Here is a 27,716-nt window from a genome sequence, read left to right on the forward strand (position 1 = left end):
TCATAATTTTATATATCAGTCTACAGTATAGTATGATTTAATATTAACTGTTGGAATAAAGCAGCATGAACCTTGAACACAGAGTAATGTCTATTTCCTTGTTTGATGTGTTATTGTTTAATCTTAATTATTTCACAATAATGTTATAATGGTGGTAGAATAACATTTGATGAATGTTAAATTACTGTTTACCATATTTGTAGCTGTAAAAGTGTTGCATATCAATTTGAACATAAAACCTAGACATATCGATAACAGTGATTAAAAAGAATAAGAACTACTTATTATATTAATATCATAAAAAATAAAATGACCATTCATTCCTTAGTGGTCATTTTTTAAAATGTTTTTTACTTTAAAACAGTGAATTTGCTAGATTTGGGAAATTATTGGAAAATCACTGTTTTTGGCCCTATAAGAAATTACCAGTGCAAACACAGTCTGGCCTAATTACAGAAATTCAACCTTGCTCAGGCTTGATTAGCTACCAAGTTAAAATGTGCTGGTGACTTCTTTAAAAACCCCAAATTTCCATGAGTGCATAAACAGGAATACATTATTATTATCAACACATATAATGGGAAATAATCACATCCAAAGTAAACATTTTGCAAATGCTGTGTGGTCCAGTGGTTAAAGAACAGGGCTTGTAACCAGGAGGTCCCCAGTTCAAATCCCACCTCAGCCACTGATTCATTGTGTGACCCTGAGCAAGTTACTTAACCTCCTTGTGCTCCGTCTTTCGGGTGAGACGTAGTTGTAAGTGACTCTGCAGCTGATGCATAGTTCACACACCCTAGTATCTGTAATTCGCCTTGGATAAAGGCGTCTGCTAAGTAAACTAATAATAATAATAATGCATGTAAGGGAGAAGTGTAACAGACAGTCTTTGTGTTTTAGAAACAAGAGCAATGACACATTTTCTGACTAAAAGGAATAAAACAGTGTTGGTATGTAACAAGAAACAAATGCACTATGGCTGTATTATTAAAAAAAAAAAAAACCTGAATGACCCGCTGCTTACTGTGGCATTAGACTCAATTACAATATTGGGAATCCATCTGTGCTGATTAAAAAGGAATGCCCTAAAGTCTTCATGTTTAATAAGCCAATAAAAAGCATGCATGGCTTGGCAGAATGTGAAGAGAGTTAAATTGCCCCTCTGTGTTTATGGAAATATATCCAGAGTTCAAAATGCTATTGGTGGAACTTAATGGTGAAATGTCATTCGTTTTGCATCTGGCTGTTTCCTAAGGCTTGTATGTGGTGGCACTTTGTTAGTATGGCAGTAAAGCAGAACTTTGTTTTGGATCAGTGCAATGGTAATTCAGTTTTTTCACTACAATGCAAATTAAATAGCATCTGCACGGAAGTTACATGTTACCAAGCTATTAGTAACCTGACACTACACAACCCCTCCAAAAGAAGACAGACGAGGGAACATCTGCTAAAATAACAGCAATTGAAGGGGGAGGCTACAATCTCCCTTTGCAATCCTCATTGGTTAAACTACTTCTTACATATAGTGCCTGCTTTTCCCAAAATGTCCTGCTGTTCTTTCTCTCCTCCACCTCCTTTGCAGTGGCATCTCCCTTCTGGGGATTGATGCTCACCTTAGTCAGAGTTCGCACCTCAATTGAGGGGCACAGAGGGCGAAATCCTGGAACAAAACTGCATTCAGTCCAAACTGTATCATTCTCACATTCAACCCACAGTACCTACACTATGTGAGTGTTGTCCTGAAGAAGAAGAAGAAGAAGAAGAAGAAGAAGAAGAAGAATTATTATTTTACTTGTGCGTAAGATGGGGGACGCCTGGCTCTTGACATGTAAAGGAAAATGTGATAACCGTCTCGGTTGGTGAAATATTACTTTTGCTCATTTGGTTGTGCTTTTTGTTTTTAGGTACAGAGAGCTTTTTGATTCTACACTTAATTTAAACATTTCAGAAGAGTTCACTGACTGTTTTCACAAATCTCTTTCATAGGTTTACAGTCATTTCGGGTCAAATGAATTGGAGCCGGGCATATGGGCATACTAAGGTCTGTGCTGTTAATAAAATAAGCTTCTCTGGTATATAGGTATATTTCCTACAGAAGACAGCCTGCTGAAGCAAACATAAAGTGATGGGTTTTAGATAGCCAGAAGGGAAAAGAGGTGGAGGAACGTCTTAGGAGCAGCATGACCTTGCCAGGTTAAATGAGCGTGAGCCATCCGCAGATCCACAGCAAAGACGGGATAGAATCGTGTGCTGTGACAGAATCACGCCTGGAGGAAGGAAGCACGCCAGGTCACATCTCCCCAACTGCAGCATAGGAATGAAAAAAGAATGATTCAAAAGGGAAAACATAATTAAAACACATACGAATCGCTTTTTGTTTCTGGAATCATGAGTGGATGATACTTCTTACCATTTAAAAAATATATATATGTATGTATTTATTTATTTTAATATGTATTGAAAGATAGGTTACCATTGAGTTTATTGGGGCCCCTGTGAGTTGTTAAAGATTATACCCTGCTACTGTGTTCCTCATTCAAAATTCATCTGGATTAAACCTTGGTGAATCACATCAGGGAAAAAAAAGTCTTGCTTTTCTAAAGAACTGATCAATCATGCTTGACACTCATTACATCCAGATTTGCAGGGTTCAAAGTCAGACTACAAGTGGTGGTCATCGGTTTTTAAAAATGAAGAATGCTGGCTTGCTGTACAATAATAAATACGTTGTGTGGCTGGTCAGAGAACTGCAAAGCGAAGCTGATTGTGTGATATGACATCTCCCTACACACAATGTATTAACTTATAATAAATAACCAAAAAATACAAACACCTTTAGTGTTGCAGTGCCCTAATCATTTATACATTACGTGTGACAATGATGTGTTAAGCTTTTAATCAATCAATCCATTTTTATTTTATATAGCACCTTTCATAGTGGACCACCATCACAAAGTGCTTTACAAGATGCAGTAACAATAAGAACATCCATAATACTTTAAATACAGAGAAATGCATAATACATGATATACAGTAAAAAAAAAAAGCATAATACATTAAATAGCAATACAGCAGCTAATAGCAGATATCAGGCTTAAAGCGAGAACAGGTGGGTCTTGAGAGTTGATTTAAAGCGAGCAACGGTGGGAGCATCACGCACCAAAGCTGGGAGAGAGTTCCAAAGAGTCGGAGCCATGAAGCTAAACGAGCGTTCTCCAAGTGTGGTGCACTTTTGCTTGGGGATAACAAGCAGACCAGAGTCGGAGGACCTCAGCTTGCAGGCAGGGACATAGCGGGTCAGCAGGTTGAGGAGGTACTCGGGACCTGTGTGATGAAGGGCATTGTAGGTGAGCAGGAGAGTTTTGAAAGTAATCCTGAACTTTACAGGTAGCCAGTGCAGCTGGACAAGACGGGGGGTGATATGATCACGTTTTTTACATCTGGTAAGGATCCTGGCAGCGGCATTCTGAACTAGCTGCAGTCTGTTTATGGTGCATGCCAGGAGACCACCAGATAGAGAGTTGCAGTAGTCGAGTCGAGAGGAGACAAATGCATGACAAAGTATCTCCGCATCCGGGAGGGAAATGTAGGGACAGACTTTGGAGATGTTTCTTTGAACCCCCAGTCTTTACTATGATGTCTTTTCCTGGTTGGAGCCTTGTGTACTGACTCAACCTGCACTGAGAAGTCTTTATTATTGAGGTCTAAATGGCCTTATAAAAGTGTAATAAAGCATAGTGAAAGCACGGGCAAGCATTATGAGGTATGGTAAAGCATGTAAATAAACATGGCAAACCAGGGTAAACTGTTGTAAATGTATAGTGTATAACCATCGGAAAAGAATGATAAAACTGCAAAAACTGGTACATTTTTATAAGGGTGATCCTGCTTGCAGAGGGAGGATGAGAAGGCAAGTACTTGGATCCACTTAGTTTTCAGATTGTCAGCTTAGTGTTGTAAAAGAATAAGCCAATAGCTGGAGACCACAGTACCAATCACACTCAAGCAGGTACTCAAAAAGGAAGCAATTAAAATCTTAACTATTCCTCTGGAAGCTTAGATATCTCACTGTAAGCATCCATTCATGTTGGTGGCTCTTAACTGCAGAGTGATCCAGGTCTATGAATTAGCTGCTCCCAGCACATTCTGAATGTCCATTACTGGGGCTATTGACACTTGAATCTCCATTACATAAGCATATTAAGCCTAAAAATAGTGATTGAAATGCGGCAAACAGACTAGAGCACCCAGCCCCCCAATAACGAATGACTAGGAGTGCTTGTAGCAGCTGTGATACAGTAAGTGGCTCCTGCAAAAAGAGACTTGATTGCATGGCATCTGCTCAGATTTAGATCAGTGCCCTGTTACCAGGTGTGTCCACCACTCCCTGGGGTCTGCCTCTTCATTGAGCTTCTTTGTCCTGCTAGAGGATGAAAAGCCTGGAACTGAAGTTTGTGAAGTGGAATGCAAGTTGGTGCGCACATGTTCAATCTGTATAGATCTAGTATGTACCATAACTAATGTTAACCATTTAATATAAAAAAGAATGCAGCCCCAGTAGTACAGTACATAAATAGGGATTCTGTTGACATGATAAGCAACAACAGCAAACAGCTCAATCCTATTATAGTGATACAGACTATAGAAGCTGGACAATAGTTGTTTATAAACTGCAGGTACAGTGCATGCAAGTTGCTGGTCTGTAAAAGATAGAATGACTTATGGAAAAATAATCATAAAAAGGGCAGCGACAAATAAGTCAAATAAGTGTCAAAATCACAACATACAGTATATGTATTTTGTTTCTTCAGGTTCTAGACTTCTCGACTATATTAATAGTACCACCCCTCAAAAGAAACAAAATAACAAAATGCTGTTCTACAAAATAGACAGCATCATATTCAATATTGTATGTTAGGTTAGATCAAATATATTTTTTAGCCATTAAATGTAAAAGCTTTGAATACAGCTACATTTAGTTCTAAATGATTCAGAAGTTTGGCAACACACATCTACATTCTAATGTGGCTATTAGCACTCATTTTTCAGTGCTTTCTAAAAACAATTTCTACAACGTACAGGAATTTTAGAGATCTGCTTTATTTTAGGTTGCATTATCTTTTTCTATTAGAACAGCAATTTTCCCTGTTTTCAGCAAAACCCCAAGCATGACGTGAATCATCACTCTCAGTTGGAAAGCAGTGCAATGAAGGCCCCCCTACTGCTATAGTGAAAGTACTGCCTATGCCTGACTGTTCTTGGCAAATAACAGTGCTAGCCGCAGGGCTTTTTTGAGAATACATTATGTTTTCTCCTTTTAAGCCAGCAAAACTATTACCCAGCAGCCCCTAAGAAGGTGTTATCAGTAACAGCCAGATGGAGTACATCTGAGAAATGCCAATATCTACAGACCTGATGATCACACACCAGAGCTGAAAACTTAATTGCATAGAAATTTGGTGGCGGTAGATTCAAATCTTTTTTTTTAATCTTTCCTTGTATTAGCACTTTTGGAAACGCACACACACAATGAAAAATGACAAATAAACGCTCCCTTCCACAAAGGAAAGAGTAAATATATATTTAGTTAATGTTCATCAGTAGATTGGAAGGTATTACAGTTACCTTTAGTTAATGACTAACGAGATTACAGCATAGCTCTGACCTAATCAAGTGGCCAACATGGAGTGAGAAAAGCAGCATCTTTGTTCTGACTGTGTGCCTGGTGAAGGACGGTAGTTAAAAAACAGAATGGTCAGACAGGATCACTCTGCAAACCTGAATCAAACAGGAAACCGCACCCCCCAAAACAGAATCTTCAAGCTGCAGTATCCGACAGCGATGCTTAGTTTTGTTTCCTGCAATCCCCAATAGCCTTCTCAGCACTTTATTTCATCTGAGAGAAATCCCTGTTGACAGTCTAGTTCGTTTAAATTTGTGCTGTAAGTAATCAAAAAGCATTTGGGTGGCTCAACACACAGCATTCTGCATTTCCTTCAGAAAGTTATGAGTGGATGAATGGTCTACAGACATGGCTAAAAGAGCAAGTCTAATCCAATATCTTAAAGTGGTTGTAGCTAACAAAATAAATCCATACATTTACCTGTTGTACACTTCCATTGGCTATATAGGTAAAGTTTTGAAGCACACATTGTAGCATCCAGTATATTTTCTTATACAAACATTAGATCTCATCAGCTATTTGGGTAATTACAAGAACAAAGATGTTTTGAGGGGGGGAATTATTAGGACAATATAATAGTAAGTACAATTGGAATGATGCTTAACCGAAAGCCTTATGTAACACAGATGTTTACCGGTACACCATATCAGGTCTAACCTGTAATAACAAGCACCTGTCAGTTGTGACTGAGATGATGGATCCCTGTACGTATACACATTAATGACTATGCATGGCTCTAGATGGCAGTATAGTCAATTTGGAATTTTCCACAAAAAAAAAAAAAAAAAACACAACTACAATCAATATGCCAAGGACAGCAGGATGCAAACCGAACAAACTGACGTTCAGAATGGGTGGACAGTGAAGATCTGGCTGAAAACAGTTCAAAATGCCCAAACAAAGGGGAGTTTGCTGCTCAACTGTTTACTGTGTAATTGCTCTAGTCCTAAAGAAGTGGAAAAACAAGCGCCTTCAGGCAGACCAGGTCTTAAAGCCGTTCTTGGGAGGCAATCCATGAAGGGAAGACACATGGCTGTAGTTCTGGCTGGATCTGCAGGCTTTTCAATGTTGACAGTTAGAAGGCACACCTACTGTATAATTTAGGCTCTATTAGTTTGCACTGTGAAAATCAGAAGCCAACTTCTGAGGGTTCTACTCAAACCACAAACATAATGGGACAAATTATTGACAGCACACAATTCACATAGTTTCCTTTTTCATTTTTTGGTTTAACCAAGGAAATAATTTTCTCTCAAAATGTCTGACTTAGTAAAACCAAAAGGCTTCAGTAGCTATTTCGTATGAAAGGATTTTTTTCTGTTATCATTTCATGCTAATTGAAATTATATCGGTCTTCAAGCCTTCCGTCAGAAATAATTGATTTTCACTCAGTAAAAATGATTGCTTATTTCATTCCAAATCGTCAAGAAAAAAGGAAAAGAAATAGAGACTGTAATTGCCTGGCGGTCATGCATTAACTAAAGTGAGTGAAATAAAAATGACTGAATAACATTATCTCAAAAAATATATTGTCTCAGTTTAAATACTAAAGTGATTTTGGCCATGAAAAAAAAAGTTGGAGATGATTGATAAACTGTTAATAATTATTGTAGCATGTTGGGGAGATGAGTCCAATGTAATTGCATTCATTTTAAACAGAGAAAAACGGTCAAAACGAAAAAGAAGTTTCAACAAATTAAAGGCACATTAAAATCAGGAAGCTGAAGGTACATTTTTACCCTGGGTAAGGGCATCTGCTAAGAAATGAATAATAATAATAATAATAATAATAATAATAATAATAATAATAATAATAACAGTGAAAGGATGCAATTGCAGTCAGCAGTATAAAGAGTACTGCTTTAAAGACATTAATTAATTTAATATAAAAAACAACTGAATGTTTTTACTAGTTTTGTAACATTAACAGTTGTATTCTCCTTATATGTGGTGTAAAGTCTTATTATGAGGTACGGTGGTGGCCTCAGGAGGCTGTATATTGTATGTTGTGTGATAGGGAGTGTGAGCTAGCCGTTGACAGATGGGGAGGCACACGGAGGTGTAGATAAAATACTGACCAGGCTCTCAAGTTTTATTGACAAACAAAGAGACTGTGACACTACCCACAATGGAAGGCCACGGGCAAAATCATAATTGTGGCATGGAACAAAAGATACAAAAAACAGTACACGGGATATGAGCAAGGGCTGTCTGCAGGGTACCCGTGGAAAAGGTGAGAAGTGCTTGTGACATAGTAAAGAGGTCCCCTTGACTCATATTATACTGAGGTCAGAGCTGCCGGACTTCCAAGGCTGGAAAGCTGGAAAAGAAAATAAATGATAATGGAAAGGAGGTTGGCAGAAAAAACTTCCTCACTGAGTATGAGGCCAGTGTGGCCGGGCCTCTAAAGTTAGGAAGTGGATAGATGAAATGGTGGATACATCATTATTTTGTTTAATCTGATAGTGAATTAAAGACTAATCTCCCTCAGTAGAGAGGACCCCCCCCAGGAGGAAACCTCTGGAGAGAGCCCCCCCCCCCCCACTCCGGACATGCTAGCAATAGTCTGTTGTGCTGAAGAGATATCAGGGAGAGAAGAGCGAATGGAAGTCTCCATGGCTCGTAGCCTCAAGGGTCAGCTGACCCCAGTCCTTGGCTGCGGTTACCTGTAAATAAACTAGGATGGCCACGCGTCTCAGGCAGAGCATCTGACTCTCTAATACAGTGCCTTGCGAAAGTATTCGGCCCCCTTGAACTTTGCGACCTTTTGCCACATTTCAGGCTTCAAACATAAAGATATGAAACTGTAATTTTTTGTGAAGAATCAACAACAAGTGGGACACAATCATGAAGTGGAACGAAATTTATTGGATATTTCAAACTTTTTTAACAAATAAAAAACTGAAAAATTGGGCGTGCAAAATTATTCAGCCCCCTTAAGTTAATACTTTGTAGCGCCACCTTTTGCTGCGATTACAGCTGTAAGTCGCTTGGGGTATGTCTCTATCAGTTTTGCACATCGAGAGACTGAAATTTTTGCCCATTCCTCCTTGCAAAACAGCTCGAGCTCAGTGAGGTTGGATGGAGAGCATTTGTGAACAGCAGTTTTCAGTTCTTTCCACAGATTCTCGATTGGATTCAGGTCTGGACTTTGACTTGGCCATTCTAACACCTGGATATGTTTATTTGTGAACCATTCCATTGTAGATTTTGCTTTATGTTTTGGATCATTGTCTTGTTGGAAGACAAATCTCCGTCCCAGTCTCAGGTCTTTTGCAGACTCCATCAGGTTTTCTTCCAGAATGGTCCTGTATTTGGCTCCATCCATCTTCCCATCAATTTTAACCATCTTCCCTGTCCCTGCTGAAGAAAAGCAGGCCCAAACCATGATGCTGCCACCACCATGTTTGACAGTGGGGATGGTGTGTTCAGGGTGATGAGCTGTGTTGCTTTTACGCCAAACATAACGTTTTGCATTGTTGCCAAAAAGTTCGATTTTGGTTTCATCTGACCAGAGCACCTTCTTCCACATGTTTGGTGTGTCTCCCAGGTGGCTTGTGGCAAACTGTAAACGACACTTTTTATGGATATCTTTAAGAAATGGCTTTCTTCTTGCCACTCTTCCATAAAGGCCAGATTTGTGCAGTATACGACTGATTGTTGTCCTATGGACAGAGTCTCCCACCTCAGCTGTAGATCTCTGCAGTTCATCCAGAGTGATCATGGGCCTCTTGGCTGCATCTCTGATCAGTCTTCTCCTTGTATGAGCTGAAAGTTTAGAGGGACGGCCAGGTCTTGGTAGATTTGCAGTGGTCTGATACTCCTTCCATTTCAATATTATCGCTTGCACAGTGCTCCTTGGGATGTTTAAAGCTTGGGAAATCTTTTTGTATCCAAATCCGGCTTTAAACTTCTCCACAACAGTATCTCGGACCTGCCTGGTGTGTTCCTTGTTCTTCATGATGCTCTCTGCGCTTTAAACGGACCTCTGAGACTATCACAGTGCAGGTGCATTTATACGGAGACTTGATTACACACAGGTGGATTCTATTTATCATCAGTAGTCATTTAGGTTAACATTGGATCATTCAGAGATCCTCACTGAACTTCTGGAGAGAGTTTGCTGCACTGAAAGTAAAGGGGCTGAATAATTTTGCACGCCCAATTTTTCAGTTTTTTATTTGTTAAAAAAGTTTGAAATATCCAATAAATTTCGTTCCACTTCATGATTGTGTCCCACTTGTTGTTGATTCTTCACAAAAAATTACAGTTTCATATCTTTATGTTTGAAGCCTGAAATGTGGCAAAAGGTCGCAAAGTTCAAGGGGGCCGAATACTTTTGCAAGGCACTGTAACTATTAACATAAAATATTTACAAAAATAAAGAAACACAAAAACACATTTTCAGCCATGCACATGTGTAAATAGAGTACTGTATGTACCACACTCATGTTGAAGTAGTTTTTGGAGTAGTGAACCTGTATTAAGTATGGACAGGATTACTAATTGCCTGCTGATTGGTTAAAAACAGTGGACACTTTTAGATCATAGAACAGCAGTGGGTTCCTTGATATCTGCAGGAGAATGGGGAATGCTCCTGAAAAGTAGTGTTAAAAATGTATTTCCAGTTCATGCATTGTACGGAAGAAGCCATATTGGATACTGGACAAAGCCAAATCAGTGAGAAAATATTCATTAATCTGAATTTTTGTGCTTTTGTTAATTATGATGGTTAATATGTCTCAATACCCCAATCGGTCCTGCAGTACATGTGTTTGGTGTCTATGATACCTAGAGCCCCATGAAATTATTTTTATTTTTTATACTTTTTCATTTAATTTTTCACAAATTTCATTTTATTACAGATACACATTAATAAAACAACTCAAATTGACGTATATCAATAATAGTATAGTAAACATCATGTTTTAACTACAGACATATTTGTTATTAAACATTATCCGCTTTTTTTACATTTTGACAAAAATAGACCTTGCACAGCTAAATAATTTAGTTACCATATATATATATATATATATATATATATATATATATATATATATATATATAGAGAGAGAGAGAGAGAGAGAGAGAGAGAGAGAGAGAGAGTACTGTGCAAAAGTTTTAGGCAGGTGTGAAAAAATGCTGTAAAGTATATATTTATCAATTAACAAAATGCAAAGTGAGTGAACAGAAGAAAAATCTACATCAAATCAATATTTGGTGTGACCACCCTTTGCCTTCAAAACAGCATCAATTCTTCTAGGTACACTTGCACACAGTTTTTGAAGGAACTCGGCAGGTAGGTTGGCCCAAACATCTTGGAGAACTAACCACAGTTCTTCTGTGGATTTAGGCAGCCTCTGTTGCTTCTCTCTCTTCATGTAATCCCAGACAGACTCGATGATGTTGAGATCAGGGCTCTGTGGGGGCCATACCATCACTTCCAGGACTCCTTGTTCTTCTTTACGCTGAAGATAGTTCTTAATGACTTTCGCTGTATGTTTGGGGTCATTGTCATGCTGCAGAATAAATTTGGGGCCAATCAGATGCCTCCCTGATGGTATTGCATGATGGATAAGTATCTGCCTGTACTTCTCAGCACTGAGGAGACCATTAATTCTGACCAAATCCCCAACTCCATTTGCAGAAATGCAGCCCCAAACTTGCAAGGAACCTCCACCATGCTTCACTGTTGCCAGCAGACACTCATTCATGTACCGCTCTCCAGCCCTTCGGCGAACAAACTGCCATCTGCTACAGCCAAATATTTCAAATTTTGACTCATCAGTCCAGAGCACCTGCTGCCATTTTTCTGCACCCCAGTTCCTGTGTTTTCGTGCATAGTTGAGTCGCTTGGCCTTGTTTCCACATTGGAGGTATGGCTTTTTGGCCGCAAGTCTTCCATGAAGGCCACTTCTGACCAGACTTCTCCGGACAGTAGATGGATGTACCAGGGTCCCACTGTTTTCTGCCAATTCTGAGCTGATGGCACTGCTGGACATCTTCTGATTGCGAAGGGAAGTAAGCATGATGTGTCTTTCATCTTCTGCAGTAAGTTTCCTTGGCCGACCACTGCGTCTACGGTCCTCAACGTTGCCCGTTTCTTTGTGCTTCTTCAAAAGAGCTTGGACAGCACATCTGGAAACCCCTGTCTGCCTTGAAATTTCTGCCTGGGAGAGACCTTGCTGATGCAGTATAACTACCTTGTGTCTTGTTGCTGTGCTCAGTCTTGCCATGGTGTATGACTTTTGACAGTAAACTGTCTTCAGCAACCTCACCTTGCTAGCTGAGTTTGGCTGTTCCTCACCCAGTTTTATTCCTCCTACACAGCTGTTTCTGTTTCAGTTAATGATTCTGTTTCAACCTACATATTGAATTGATGATCATTAGCACCTGTTTGGTATAATTGTTTAATCATACACCTGACTATATGCCTACAAAATCCCTGACTTTGTGCAAGTGTACCTAGAAGAATTGATGCTGTTTTGAAGGCAAAGGGTGGTCACACCAAATATGGATTTGATTTAGATTTTTCTTCTGTTCACTCACTTTGCATTTAGGCCATTATACAGTGATTGTGATGGAGTTATTCATTTTGTGAAAAACTTAGAGAATTTGGACTGCCGATTAGCAGGCAATCAGGCTGTGGTATTACCAGATAATGCAGATACAGACGTGCTCAAATTTGTTGGTACCCTTACAGCTCATTGAAATAATGCTTCATTCCTCCTGAAAAGTGATGAAATTAAAAGCTATTTTATCATGTATACTTGCATGCCTTTGGTATGTGTTGGAGAGTGCAGCCAGCGGCTGGTGTTGATTCGCAGGGAAGCACGTAGAGCACAGGGAAGTTTGGTGTAAAACCAATTATTTTTATTTAAGAACAATAATTAAACAAAAAGCTAATTGAACCAAATATCAAACAACTTGAAGAAAGAAAAAGTGGAAACCAAAAATAACTATCTATAGTCACCTAATCACAGGTACTGACTTCAATAACTGAGTCCAACCATAGAGCTGCAAAACTGCTCTCTGATCTACACAAAAGGAAGATCCTGACTGAACCAAATGACAGCCTTTATACCTTTCCAGGCCTACCCCTCCCCCCAAAATAAACCATTATGCAGGTGGTTATATAAGAACAAAACAGCAAACAATTATCAAGAATAAATAAAGTATTCAAAAAGAAACAAATCAATGAATATGTATATATACTAAACATTAATCTAACACATGCATTAATACTATGCTTTAAAACAAGCAGAGGGAAACTTAATTAAAATCAGCTATCCCCCCTTTCAATATCTTCTGCAGGTACTGCCCTGCTACAGGAAGTCAGTACCCAGGGAAGTCAATAAAAGCTTCCCTCACCAACATGGCTGGTTCCCCACTTCCTGTCAAGATGGAGGACCATACCACCACACCCAACTCAGGTTGCCTAAACCACTGCATATCAAAAACATGCATATTAAAATAACTGTTGTTCATTTTAGCTTAACAATAGTACTGCAATACATTGTTCTGGAAGTGTGCACCCTTCCAAACCAACTGTCTAAACAGTACTCTTGATTAACCTCTCTTTTGTTTTTCAGGACACTCCCAACCACAGGCCTCCAGTCCTGATACCCCAGGTAAGTGAATTTAGTTTTTATTATTTTCCTTACTAGACCCAAGGTTCAGCAACACAATACACAAACAGTTAAAAACAATTTGCAGAAAATGTCCAGATACATACTGAGACAAATGTGAGGGTCTCCTCCCTCACAGTATGTCATAGAATAAAGCCAAGAAGCTGTGAAAAGAGATGAATTATTGTTTATTCTACAAAGATATTCTAAAATGGCCTGGACACATTTGTTGGTACCCCTTAGAAAAGATAATAAATAATTGGATTATAGTGATATTTCAAACGAATTAGTTTCTTTAATTAGTATCACACATGTCTCCAATCTTGTAATCAGTCCTTCAGCCTATTTAAATGGAGAAAAGTAGTCACTGTGCTGTTTGGTATCATTGTGTGCACCACACTGAACATGGACCAGAGAAAGCAAAGGAGAGAGTTGTCTGAGGAGATCAGAAAGAAAATAATAGACAAGCATGGTAAAGGTAAAGGCTACAAGACCATCTCCAAGCAGCTTGATGTTCCTGTGACAACAGTTGCAAATATTAAGAAGTTTAAGGTCCATGGAACTGTAGCAAACCTCCCTGGGCGCGGCCGCAAGAGGAAAATCGACCCCAGATTGAACAGAAGGATAGTGCGAATGGTAGAAAAAGAACCAAGGATAACTGCCAAAGAGATACAAGCTGAACTCCAAGGTGAAGGTACGTCAGTTTCTGATCGCACCATCCGTCCCTTTTTGAGTGAAAGTGGGCTCCATGGAAGAAGACCCAGGAGGACACCACTTTTGACAGAAAAACATAAAAAAGCCAGATGCATATTGACAAGCCACAATCCTTCTGGGAGAATGTCCTTTGGACAGATGAGTCAAAACTGGAGCTTTTTGGCAAGTCACATCAGCTCTATGTTCACAGACGAAAAAATGAAGCTTTCAAAGAAAAGAACACCATACCTACAGTGAAACATGGAGGAGGCTCGGTTATGTTTTGGGGCTGCTTTGCTGCGCCTGGCACAGGGTGCCTTGAATCTGTGCAGGGCACAATGAAATCTCAAGACTATCAAGGCATTCTGGAGCGAAACGTACTGCCCAGTGTCAGAAAGCTCTGTCTCAGTCGCAGGTCATGGGTCCTCCAACAGGATAATGACCCAAAACACACAGCTAAAAGCACCCAAGAATGGATAAGAACAAAACATTGGACTATTCTGAAGTGGCCTTCTATGAGTCCTGATCTGAATCCTATCGAATATCTATGGAAAGAGCTGAAACTTGCAGTCTGGAGAAGGCACCCATCAAACCTGAGACAGCTGGAGCAGTTTGCTCAGGAAGAGTGGGCCAAACTACCTGTTAACAGGTGCAGAAGTCTCATTGAGAGCTACAGAAAACGTTTGATTGCAGTGATTGCCTCTAAAGGTTGTGCAACAAAATATTAGGTTAGCAGTCCCATAATTTTTGTCCATGCCATTTTCATTTGTTTTATTATTTACAATATTATGTTGAATAAAAAATCAAAAGCAAAGTCTGATTTCTATTAAATATGGAATAAACAATGGTGGATGCCAATTACTTTTGTCAGTTTCAAGTTATTTCAGAGAAAATTGTGCATTCTTCGTTTTATGTGGAGGGGTACCAACAAATTTGAGCACGTCTGTAAATGCATGGTTTGACTGCATCCAAGGGAGACATGATGCTGTATATTGTGATAGTGACAATCATTTCAAAATAATCCACCAAGATGTGTAATATCCCTGTGCCTGGGCACTCTGTCCTTTTGAAAGGGGTTATGATAAAAGCTTTTTACTGATCCTGGTCCAAAGATATTGACTTCTGAGGATAAAAAATAGATGTTATGTTTGTCAACCCATCACAGGTTTACTGGATTAATGTAGTGCACTTTGTTCTCTTTTCAATTTGACCTCTATTAAATGAACAGATGTTAATTATACAGCACTGCCGTTTTGTTGAACAGTAAGAAATGAATTTGTTTTGGTTGTCACGATTTTTTAGAGCATGTCTTCTCAGCAAGGACAGTCTTAACTGGAAAGAGATGATTTATTCTTGTCACCATTATAGTTTTGTTTCCGCTCAACTGAAAGAAAAACACAGGGCACAAGCCCCAGAAGGAAAGGGGCAGCATCTACAATTACAGTACAGGATCTGGCAGGAACAGGTTTTGCTTTTAAGACTGTAAATGGAATCTTGGAGATATAGGTTTTGCTATTAAAGATAGAAATAATCTTTTCAGGTATTTAACTGGGCTTAAGAGTTTATTCAAGTCATATGGTTTCTTCAAGATATATTGCAGTACTGATAATTGGATTTTTTTTTTCATTAAAAGAATTTCAGAATGAAAAATCATAAAAAAATAAAATAAAATAAAAACTTTTAAGAAAATTCCCCTCACAGGCTGGATGTAATCTAAATTGACATAAAACAAACTAAAATAAATCAACAAATATTAATTTATCTTACGTCAACTGTCTATTTCCCAGTGTTAGACCTTTTGAGAAACCAGATACTTTGTAAAAAGGTTATTTTTGATACAAATCTCTTGTGTTTCTTTTCTGTCTGTGAGAAATCATCAGGAATATCAGTCAATGCCACACAGAGGGCGCAGACTGGCTAACCTGTGTCTGGTGAGCCACTCAGGAGTGGTTTGTGGTTGCATATTACAGAAATCATCAGGAAATGTGTCTGTGCTGAATATGTTTCATTATATTCTTCTTACCCCACCCGAGGGCTGCTGTCTCCTGCAGCACAGAAGATCCCCCAAACCCATCAATAAGGAACTTGCTATATTTTCATCACAGAATTCCCAGCTCGGACATTCACATGTTTTTACATCTATATCTGTCATTTTATCTAAAAGCTAGCTGCTAGCTGGTTGTATTAACAATAACAATCATAAGCATACGCGTTTATGTTATATTCGCCTATCATACTTGTCTTTTGTTTACCGTCACTGTTCACAAAGCTTAAACTAATTAGTTATTAAAAAATGTCTTTTAATGAATATGCCTATATGTTCTATATTCTTGTTATCCAACAACAGTTTCTCATAGATCTCAACCTTCATTTAATTCAATTATTATTTTGTTAAATATGTATTCCCTACTATTGGTACTATTGGTATCATTTCACTTCTATGCATCTTCCATTAACACATAAGCTTCCTGATTTATTGGAGCAGTAGAACAAGCAGGCAGTTAAAACAACTACCCCAATAGCAATTTCATTTTGAACATGGTCATTGGGCTTGAACTCATTAGTGGTAACAAATGTATTATACATAAGAGCAGCAGGACAGCAGCAAATGTTACAAAACTATTAAAAAATTGGATGGACATACAAGCCCTTAAACAATGCCTGGGTCCAAAAAAAAAAGTAAAATGGTAGATTCTAAAGGCACCGTATAAAACATGATATTAACATTTTTTCTGCTTGATATCCTATTTCAGTATGTGTCTTATTTGTATAATTTTCTGCTGTTGTTTCTGCTTAGATCATGACGTATTCCAGCAAAACAAATGCTTCTGAATTGACTACCTAGGCTGATTGTGGGGACGTGAGGTGGCAAAGCATATTAGCGTTGTGCCCATAAGTGAAGCACTGTGCACTGAACCTTGTGATATACTTCCTCACCATCAGCCTTGAGGACCCCTGAGGAGCCTTGAGGAAGAAGGAACTGTGGCTGAAATCATTAGTAAGCATGGACAGTGTTGATCTAAGCAGGAACAACAATAACAGACTTACACAGTATATTAAACAAGTAAGAAATTAAATATTAGAAACATGTCGATGATAAAAATTACTCCTTTACTTTAAGCTTGAATCTGTCCCAAGAATGAGTACCTAAAGTAAACATAATGTATCATGTGGCATATTATTAAAATGGTTTGATGGCATTACAGAATTCCTAACTAGACCAATCTTCTCTCTGCTACACAGGCTCTGCTTCAGAACTTATTCAGGCCATATTGTCATGATTTCCTTTTGGAAACTGAGGACTGACTGTGGGCCAGGGGTTTACTGTCTATATAACACCATTAACAGCATTTTGGGGCACAGAGCTTCCAGTCAACAACTGAACATGTTTATGCACATTGAGTTACTTGAAAATGTAGTTTTGGAATTTAGAAAAAAAATTATGCAGTATGAATATATTTATCTTGGAAGTTCTACAAACTAATATATTTATAATTTGCAGAATAACAAGCTGAATATATTCTTAATATGTTTTCAGGTGATATGCTATTGTTTTTTGTTGTCGTTGTTGTTTTGTAGCTGTCAGCTGTAAATGCTAAATGATTTGGCTACAGATTATAGACTGCTCAGGATCTTTCAGCCAATCAGAGCAACCCTATTCATGACATCAGCCGTGCCACTTTCTGTTTATACCGTGCTGTATTCTCCATATTAGTATGGTTGACTTTACCTGCTTTAAAAAAAAACATACCTGAGGCACTTTTCGGAAATCCATATGAAATAGTGACATCACAATTGAGTACCTCAGCCACTTAACATTATTCTCTTCATCAACCTTTTCAATAAAATTGACCAAACAGAGTAAATAGCTTCAAATGACATTTTCTTAGTGTTTTTTTTTTTTTTTTTTTTTACTGAGTCCTTCTCTTTTAAGTATGGAATTTTTAATGGTACTTGTTGCTATTACTACTGTTTTTGTATGCAATTGCATATATTATACAAAGGTAATGGAACAGCAAAGCTACCCTCAAAATAAAATGAAAAACAATTACAAAACGAGAGAAAACAGGATGCTCCCTCTGTTTCTCTCATCGGCTGATGTACCCCAAGTCACAGCCATTGAAACAGATGAGTGCTGCAGTAGCATAACTAGCCACACGTTACTCTATCTGTTATACCTGTATGTAATATTGAACAGATATTATAGTATAGGTTTCAAAACACCATCAGATGTGTTGTTCTATCATCTGAAATGAAAAGGGAATAATCAGACCAATACTAATTAATTTATAGCTGACGTAAGCCCCCTCCACGTTTTCACCTGGGACGGTCTAACACAGACACTTATGGCACTAAACCACAGAAACATACTAGATACAGGGGAGTTAATGTTGGGAAGATGTTTTAACTTTATTGTTTGTTTTACATTACAGCAAATCTATACCACTGTGAGTTGAAAAACAGGAATTGTTGTGTATCAGACTAACATGTTATGCAATAATAATTTCTCATAACAATGACTCATATTTAATAGAATCTGTTAAGGGCCACTAAACATCATTTCAGATACCACTGTGTATGTGAGTGGGCTGATGAATTTCAAGTACTGGACAAAGCATCTAACTCTCTGCTAATACCGGCATTGTTGCTCATGGTTTGTTAATGTACAAGAGCCCAAACTATGTATTACAAAGCATATAGACGTATACTAGGCTAGATTGCTTTTACATTTTAGAAACATTGTAGGCAGTGTCAAGAATTTAAAAATAAACAGGTACATGGTATTACTGGATAAATAAACAGTTTATAAAATGTCTTGGAAATGTCCTTCACCCAGATCGGCTGTTAAAATTCCTATGCCATGTAGTTAAACAAGAGCAGCCAAGGATTTCAATCTCACTTTATCAGGAAAATCATTTTCTAAATAATCAGTAGCAGTAATACAACACACTTCTCAGGGAGTTAGAGACACTCAGCTCTGCCTCGTGATTCACAATGCACATGAGCTGTGGGCTTCATCAGTACACCTCTCGTGTGTTAATGCTTACATGCAGTGCTATGGATTAAGAAAGACTAAAACAGGGACTGTTAGTAAAGCATTTCAGGCTTCGCTATTGCAACAAAAAGGATGCTGTTTGTTTACTAGTGATTGTGAACGGACCTCAGGCTTTGAATCTCTCTCAGTTTTAATCTAAATAGAATTCACTGAAAAAGTTATCTGCCTCCAAGTAAAATCACGATTATACTAAATGCTTTTTTCCTCTGTTTACTGGTTACAGCTGGCAGTGTCATGCTTCACTACTACTCATTCCCGCATCTAGTGGCATATGGATAGGGGAGAAACAAATGCCTGGGACCGAGAAGATAATAGAAACCGCTAATAGACACAGGTATCCGTCTGCAGCTGCATTGCAACCTTGTTTTTCTGGCTCTTTTTAAGCAGCAGAACCCCGATCAGAGGTCATTGGCATCTGGTAGTTGACCGTGTCCAGAAACTGAGAGCACAAGCCATAGGTGAGACAAGATCAACTACCAAGGTAATGGGTTGTATTGCAATTAAAACTGGAAACAGTGTTTTTATGGGGTTTTAAAACATGAATGTCAAATTTACAGGTTCAGTTACCTTTTCAATAATTTGCTTTCCTTCCATTTAGTTTTTTTTTTAAAGCCAGACATTATATACTGATGCACAAAAGAAACGCAACACTCAGGTCTAATGGATTTAATCAAATATTTTAAACATAGATATCAAACAAAATCACAGAAAATGTCAACAAAAATACAGATCAAAGAATCATGATAAGTTTTCAGTATGTAACGTGACACACTGTCAAAATGAGTATCGGGTATGACCTCCCTGAGCAATAACACAATCCTGGCAGCGTTGACGCATAGACCTGATCAGCCCCTGGATAGACTGCTGTGGGATGTTCCGCCACTCCTCCTGTGCAGCTGCAACCAGCTGGCCAGCTCATTTTGGCAATTTTAACTAAACTCAAATACCAAGCACTGAGCACCTGGCGTTTTTATGAAATCACATGACTTGAGCTCAGTATGTTGTTATCCCAAGGAACAATACTACTCAAACAATCAACAAACCTATCTGCTCACTATTTAAAATGTAAATAACATTATGTATGTGCCTGTGACAGTCTGGCTCGCAGTGGTGACATCACTGGCCAGGAAGTAGAAACCAAAACAATGGATGGGCGGTTGAAGCTGAGTGCAATGGCACTCAGCGTATTTATTAATAAACAAAAGATTTAAACAAAACACAAAACAAAAAGGCACAAGGGCCAAACGAATAAACAAACAAACAAGTAAGTGTCGTGCTGGCTAATCCAGCACGTTTTAGCAATTGTTAATTGTCTTATTCTCCTTGCGCTCTTTCTCTCTCCGCTCTCCCGTACTCTCCCCAACACTCCACCCTCAAGTGCAGAGAGCTGCAGGTTTATATACTCTGGCCGAGGGATTAACTAGTTGTTAATTATCTTATTATCCCTCGGCCAGAGTCTGCACGCGTTTGGTAAGGATGCATGACTGTCAGCTAGTTAAATAATCAGTAGCTGATCAGCCATGCATCCTCACTGGGTTTTTAAATATAATAATAAAAGACGTGGCGCTTTTACCCGCGCCGCAAACAAAAATACAAATAATAATATGTAGGGGCGGGACACTCCGCCACAGTGCCCAATGAGCTATTGATGTAAAACTTAGACTGTTGCGTTTTCATTGTGCATCAGTATATCTGACAGTTCTGTGGTCAAATGCTGTGTGCCACAGTGCCCTCCATTGGAGCTTCCTGATTGGTGGATCAGAATTCTGAGGTTTCTAATATCAAGCCAGCTATATTTATTTTTAGGCCAGCAGGTTACGTTTTCAAAGCTTGAGCTTATTTTAAGTACATTTCCAATAAACAGATCAGATCACATTTTGCAAAGTTACGTAGACAAAAATAATTCACAGAACAAAAGCAAAGCTTGAAAAGTATTAGCTTTGCGAATAAGGCCCTATCCAGAAGTACACCAAAACTTTGTACAGTGGGGGAAGGCAGCAGCAGACAGTTTCTAAGGTTCAAGGCAGCAATATTGAGTTTCTTGAGCTGAGTTTCCGATCCTACTAGAAGAAGTTCAGATTTGTTAGTGTTGAGCTGAAAAAAATTTCAGACATTAAGGCCTCGATGTCTTGGATGCCAGCTGAGAGCCGAACCATGGCAGAGGGACATCCAGGGTCTACTTTTAGGTAGAGTTGGGTGTCATCTGTATAGGAGTGAAACATGAGGCTGTGTTGGCGGATGAGGTGACCCAAGGGAAACATGTAGATGTTGAAGAGAAGAGGCCCAAGAACAGACCCTTGAGGGACACTGCAAGTGACCAGGTTTGCGTCACCACTGCTTCCACCATAGAAAACAGACTGCATGCGTCCAGATAGGTAAGAGGACATCCAGGAGAGACAGGTTCCAGAGATCCCAGAATACTTCTGAAGGCGGTCAAGAAGAATGCTATGATCTATGGTGTCAAAAGCGGCTGTTAGGTCAAGGAGGACAACAACAGAGGGAGCAGCAGTATCAGCATTAAGCAGAAGATCATTTACAATCTGGAGCAGAGCAGTTTCGGTTCTGTAATACGGCCGGAAGCCAGACTGCAGAGATTCAAGCAGATTGTTATCTGTGAGACGTTTCATCAGCTGGCTGGCTACAGCCCTTTCAAGAGTTTTGGAGAGAAAAGGAAGATTGGATATGGGACGGAAGTTAGATAAGACAGCCGGGTCAAGGGAGGGTTTTATAACACTGACGTTACTCGGGCAGTCTTGAGGACAGCAGGAACCAGGCCTGAAACCACTTTTGGATGCCATTTACACCTGTGGATCTATAGAAATCTAATTATATGAGCATGAATATCTTAATCTCTGCCACTTAATTAAATACTATACATGTGAACTTTCAAGATTTTTCTTTTCTTTTTTAAATTAGTATTATTGTTTAAAATAGTTGATTGCAACCAGTAAATCTTTCTTTAATCAGCAGACCTCCCTCCAGGGTACTTCAACGCTTATTTGATTAATTACCTTCTAAAAACCACTTATCAGACTCATCAACTGGTCACTGATGTGTGTTGCACACATTTTTTAAAATTATTTTTTAAAATTTAGAATCAATTCAATGGGAATTTGTTGGAACCCCAGGTATATTTTTAAATTAATATATACTTTGTTTTTTGGTTACTCAGCATTGTGACTATCAGAATCGCTAAAAGTCTGGTAAAAGTATGATTCTTAACTTAAAATCAATTAATTTTCAATAACTACTATAATTATTGTAAGAGAAGTGTTTTGTATCAACATATTTTTTTCTGACTGTGGGATTAAATCCTATGATCGTAAAAACCATAAGATAAAAGATCTAAATGGAGAGATCAGCTCATTGCTGAGATTTCAATGGTTTTCAGCCACAGTATATCAACATGTATATTGTGTTTATATAGATGAACCTGTTTTGAGATTATTCAGTGAAGTCTGTTGTGAAATTACTAACAATGTACTTTAGACAATCGTGGGGAAGCACTGATGTAGCTCTGTGCCCTTTCACTGCTTGGAATTTTTTTCTAATACCAAGTTTCATTGGCTGTTGTGTTTTTGTTCTGAAGTTGTACGACTTGCAACGGGATTATGCGAGATAAGGAAGCGCATTTCTGTCTCAGTAAGGTGATGATTCTTCAATTTGTCCCTTGACGCATTTTGACTCATGAAATGATGTTAATTGTACCACTGGTACTGGCCTACCCCCTCCAGGTGTTCCACGTTTGGATCACGGATTTGCAAAATCTAGAAAAGTATAGCAGAAAAAAAACAAAACATTCCATTGTAGGTGCTGTGACAGGGCAGAGGCCCTGCACACTGGGGAAGGTGTGTTTTGTTTAATTGTTTTATTAATTTAATTAGGCACACCTGTTAGTAATTGAGGCAGGCGTATTTAAACAGGTCTGTAAGGCGTCTCAGGTGTCTGCGTGAAGGCTAAGGATTATAGAGGTACTGTGTTGTCCGACCTGAGAAAACGCACCATGTTGCAAGACTTGTGTTCAAGTGTTTGCTTTGGTTACCGGTAAACAGCTTAGCCAAACTGATAAAAGTTAAGTTAGAACTCCTGCGAGGCTTTTGTTTTGTTTGTTTGTTTATTTTATTTTGTTTTGTAAGTAAATACATACACAAGCACTGCCCTGTTGAAACATACCTGTGGTTTTGAGTGCTGTTCCTTTTATAAGAAGACAGAGTGTTAAAGGTCCTGTAAGTGGCAAGCTTACCCCGGTTTGCCAACAGTTGTTGTGAAAGTAGCCATTGATTATTAATACTCCGTATTACAAATGTGCATCACACTTCGAAACCTCCATCTTTTAAAATATGTATTGTCTTGTTTGTTTATAATCATTTATTCTTTATTCTATTTTATTTTATTGTTCCTGTGTTAAAATCCCTGTGGAATGGAACATGTCTTTAATAGAGGACACCTGGAGGGCAAACAGCAGCGCTATACAATCTAAAAACAGCAGCAGTTATACAAATCCAGAATAAAACATGCGCACAATGATTTACAACGTGCACTGCACAGGGATGTCATTTCTGTGATCCTTATTTACATTCCAGCCATCAATTAAGTCCCAAAAGGATGGATTATACTCCAACAGTATTTAGAAAGATGGGATCTCCTATCATCAGCATGGAAAGGCATCACGCGAATCTGAGGAGTAACCTTGGAATAAAGAATCAACCAGATGAAAGGAATGAGGGAGCCACATGGACAGCAGGGGACTTTGCAACATTTTACTGTATTTAAATGTCTTGGCAGTTGCCATTGCAAATAGCCAGGGCCAGGGACATGGGTAGTAAGAAGCTTATTCAAATACACAGGTTCATGGCCCTAAATTGCCTTTAAAGCAAAACCTCAGGTACTGCACACAAATTCATTTTTGCATGGATCAGTTGCAGTATGTGCCAAGAAAGAACAATAACAGGGTGTTCATCTTTATCTCTTCAATCAGCTTCACCCAATCAGTTTTTTTAAACATCCCAAAAAATGCCTCTTTTGATTGCACTGAGGAATGAATATGTCTTATCTACTGTAATATTAAGCAGAGTTAAAGTACCTGTCTAAATTAGATAAGAGTGAATAATGTCTCCCATCAGGTAAATCAATTTCATAGCCAGAGGGTTCTTAACAGAATCAAGTATCTGAAAGGATCACCAGTGTATGGAACTGCACCCCTTGTGTCTTTACAACTAAGTGTACACTATTTTGTATTAAAACTTGAATAACTTTAATATTTGTATGTAAACATGTTTTAAGTTACATTTCCATGTCAATACTCTCTATATCTGAATATGAAATGTTACCATCGGTTTATTGTTTTTATGTAAAGCATAAAACTTTTAGCTCAAAAGTTCACAATTTTTTCTACTATTTAATAGCAATAGGTTACAAAACCGGAAACAAATTAAACTGCATCCCATTACACCAGAAAGAAGAGAGTTTAGCAGTTGTGACTTGCGCTAGTATCTTCCACACTGTCTGTTTGGTTATATGTGTTTGACAATCTCCATTTCCATTCTCCCAGCATTGCTTAGCCACACCATCGGGACATATATCTGACTAGCCATTAGATGATCAGGGCCTGATGTCACTATCCTCTTGACTAAGAGTAGCTTGCTATTTGTAAACTATTGGAAAAATAAATGACTGAGGTGTGAAAGTAACATCAGGTTGGAGAAGCAATTACATTTTTTTTATTTATTTTTTTTACTACTTTCCAGAAATAACATTGCAACTAGTTCCTGGTTGTAGCAAGCTTTAGATACTTTATGGTCATGTCGAATAGTTGATGTGAAAAGAGTCAAAACCGCATGCTTCACAATTACTTTCCATTTCAGTTTTAGCAACTGAATACCATTAAAGTACTGACCAGTTGGCTTCTTTTATAATCATGACTATTTTTTCGAAGTTTGTTGTTTTGCTGGTATTAAATTGCTTCTCTGCTGCAGCTTTAGAAAATGAAGCTCTTCTGTCACCAACCAGTTGCTTGCTTTGTTTTGTTGTTTACGTTGCTAAAAGAAACTGTGTTCTGACAGAGGACCTTGAAAGTAAAATGGACCCACCTTCCTGACATCACATGACATGCAATTAGTGGGCTACCAGCTTCTTAAGTCGACTGTCACTTTTCTTATGGACTAGTCAACTATTCGGTGCTGCCCCTAACTAGAATGGGATTGTAATGACCAGGTTTGTAAATACAATGGAGAATAGAATACGTAGAAATGACAACAGACGAAAGGTCGATAAATATTCAGGGGGATCAGGCACCCCCACATATATAAGTTTAGGGGTAGCTGTAAAGGCGGACATAGGGGAGGTGGAGGGATGTTGATGCTAGCAAGATGGCTGTTGATTAACTGGAATACTGGGAAGTTATGCCCTGAGGGAAGTGACGTGGTGCTGGGGCATGGTGTCTCTCCTCCTGGACTATGCTTAATAATTCAGCAGATGAAGATCTCTTGAATGAGGATGTCCACTGCAACCTTCTTTGGTTCAGCCACCAGTTAACTTCCTCCTCCTGAGCAGGTATAGTTTCTATACCGTGATTTATCAGTCAACAAGTTACAGCGCCATCCCATACGAAGCACCCATCACGCTCGCTGTAACCATGACAGACAACTAGACAAAATAAAGGACAGTAGAGCAGCATAAAAGCACAGTCCAATGACATTGAAGAATTCTAGAGTAATTATTCCAGCACTTTACCAAGGCATCTTATTGTAATACAACTAGTATCGTAAGGTACACCACCTTCCTAAATGAGAGCCTTCTAAATTATTAATTACGGTGAAACTGAGAAGACCAAGACAGAGAGTTGAAGGCAAATGACACCTTACAGCGTTCTGGCTCTTTACCCAGTCATGCACTTTGCATTTGACTGGAAACTCTGGGGGTGGTCCAGAGGTGTAACGGAATTGTAAATAAAGTATTGGTACAGTATATGTTTTATGTATATGTTTTATATGTTTTACAGCTATGGACAAGTGTTTTGCATCACCAAGAATTTTATATATGTGAACATAATTTAGATATTTTATTTAACACCATATAATCAAATAAACTTCAAAATGATATTGCAAAGGTCTACTGGAAGCCATAAGTGTAGTACAGTATTTCATGTTAGATTTTGAAAAGTCACATTTTTCAGTTCAAGTTTTTTGTTGAATATATGGAAAACTACAAAGCGGTATGCAATTCAATATGTTAATGTAACATCATTCAGCAGGTTTCATTTGACTTTATGAAGCAAAATTAGTTAATTCTATAGGGTGATCCAAAACTTTTGGCCAGAGCTGTACATATTAAAGCAAAAAAATATGTATTATAGAACTCTTATAGAATGCAAACCTTCACATAAAGTAATAATTGTGCTCCATTTTATCGCTGAGTTCTGTTGTACTGTACATAAGATGAGCTACACAACTAATGCACCTACATGACTTAAATATTGCATCCAGTTGCTCAAACTACAAAATGATAAATGGTTAATTTCACAAATAAAGTACATCTATGTAGAGCTACAGATCTCATTCCCATATTGTTTTGTACTCACTAGCTGCCTTTTCATGATATTGCAATCATTGTGAAATGTGAACAGGACCGCGTTGAAATCTTTATCTTTCAACCATGGACTCCACCAGGCAATATCATTTACCATGAATCTGGAAAATGCACCTTTACCACAATGTGACCATGTTTCGTACAGCAAAATATGAGATATAAGAAATTAGCATGATACGTATATGTACTGGAATAATTTTGCTAGCACCATGTACTTATCGTAGCTGTATGTACTACTTTAATAATCCAATCAATTAGATGTGTAATGAACAACAATGGGTCCTCAGAATGTATCTATTTATTTAATAACTTGATATTAATAACTTAAAAAATGTCTTCTACTTTAGTGTATTATATGTGCATGGTATTATATTCATCCAGTACAATAATGCTTCACTAAGACTGTGTGACAGGTAAGTGATGTGGAATGTAATGTTTCTGCTGAAAGATAAACTCTATCTTTGGGAAACTCTAATACTTGTCTTGAAATGTGAAATGACTCATGCAGTAACTGTAAAGTAAACATATTTATCTGAAATGCCATCCTTAGAGTTTGTTTTATATGATCCTTTTCGTGAAGTACATTCAGAACATCAGTATTTGCCATCAGTAAGACAGTGCATTGAAGTCTCTTTTAAGTGTAAAAAAGGAAAATCAAAACTGTTGAGACGCGTAGCGTGCTGTGATGCGTGTAATGCATAACAACGTATCCCAGTGCTGTCTGATAAGTCTGCATCAGTAGGTCTTCAGTTAACTTAGAGCAAATGGACTCCCGTAATTAAGGGGAGTGTTATCTGAGAGTTTGAGTTCTCCAGTCACATTAGGTTACTTGTTTGCAAATTAAAGATTTAGGTGTCTGCCTTACCAAAGAGTTTAAAAAGAATGCTTTAAAATCAATGTTCATACTTTTTATTATAGTTAATAAAATCACTACTACCCCTTGTATTGGGCTGAGAAAATGTTGGTCTTGTTTTATTACATTAATTCAGGAAACACAAACATTTCAAATACAACACTTTAGGTAAGTGCTGCATCCTGGAACCTGGGCTGTGTGTCACATTGTGAG

The 27,716-nt window shown here is 38.3% G+C and overlaps 1 protein-coding gene across 1 annotated transcript in view; it reads left to right on the forward strand.

Moving 5' to 3' along the window:
- The first annotated feature begins 13,009 nt into the window (after positions 1-13,009).
- LOC117399743 (myosin-IIIa-like) overlaps positions 13,010-27,716 on the forward strand; it is a 102,669-nt gene continuing 87,962 nt past the window's right edge. The window contains exons 1-2 of the mRNA XM_059023192.1: positions 13,010-13,119; positions 13,279-13,317. The gene's annotated coding sequence lies outside the window, so the exon portion shown is untranslated. The remainder of the gene's footprint in view (positions 13,120-13,278; positions 13,318-27,716) is intronic.

Source organism: Acipenser ruthenus, chromosome 4 (assembly GCF_902713425.1).
Source record: "Acipenser ruthenus chromosome 4, fAciRut3.2 maternal haplotype, whole genome shotgun sequence".
NCBI classification, from domain to species: domain Eukaryota; kingdom Metazoa; phylum Chordata; class Actinopteri; order Acipenseriformes; family Acipenseridae; genus Acipenser; species Acipenser ruthenus.